The sequence below is a fragment of the Anneissia japonica genome, unplaced genomic scaffold (assembly GCF_011630105.1).
Source record: "Anneissia japonica isolate Jap-2015-1 unplaced genomic scaffold, ASM1163010v1 scaffold1005_len2656397_cov198, whole genome shotgun sequence".
Taxonomy (NCBI): Eukaryota; Metazoa; Echinodermata; class Crinoidea; order Comatulida; family Comatulidae; genus Anneissia; species Anneissia japonica.
The window spans coordinates 377887-378874 of record NW_022683792.1 but is presented as its reverse complement, the minus strand read 5'-3'; positions in this window follow the sequence as shown (position 1 = coordinate 378874).

Sequence of the window (988 nt, the reverse complement as noted above, 5' to 3'; positions counted from 1 at the left end):
TGGTGCCACTTCTGGACCCCACGCCCAGAGAACCCCCCCTTGAAATGACCTGACTACGGGCCTGTTTAGAAGCAGGTGTAATAATCATAAATCATTGATTAAAAACAAATATAATTTACCGATTGCTAAACATTTCAATCAAAATGATATTAACTGTATGAAATTTATTTTAGTTGGTAGCGGGTTTAAAACCCTCAGTGAAAGGCGTTGTGCTGAGCTGAGATGGATACTTAAACTTAAAACACATATAAGTCAGGTGCTAATAAAGACCTTGGATTCATATCTGACTTCACTTTCGCTAATAAATAAATATATATTTTTGTCCATCCGTCATATTTTCATCCATCTAGTCTATTTATCTCTTCTATTTCACAGTTTTTTTTTGTTTTTTTTATATTCACTTTATTTATTCGTTTTATCTTCCCTTATTCATCATTTGTATTGTTTTATATCATATATTATATATTTCTTCATTCCTTTTTTGATAGTTATGTGTCCACATGACATTTTATTTGACAGTATTATATTATTATCATCATCATATTTTTGTTGTTTATAGGCCTATTTCCTTGTTTACCATTCATTAGATTTGCCACTCTGACCAGTTATTTATACCAATTTGCTTATGTCAGACTTAAGGCCTCCTTATAAACTATTGCTAGTGATAAGACTGTGTAACCTATTGTTTATAGATCTGGTGATTAATCACCCATTGTATAGTCTTATGTATTCTGTTAAGTTTCTCATTGATACTCATGCGCTGACGAACACCGATTGAATATGAATTTATATATATAAAGTCCAATGCATTACAATAGTATGAGTTTATTTATTTAATAATTTTGTAACGCTTGGGAGGGCTGAGGTAAAAAAAACAATTGGTCCTGCAGCGTGGCACACTGCTACGTAACCTCCTTTCAGGTTTAGGGTTCTCTGGAATCCAAGATACAAAACATTCTGATGTCACCAGACTCTTGCCAAATTTCAA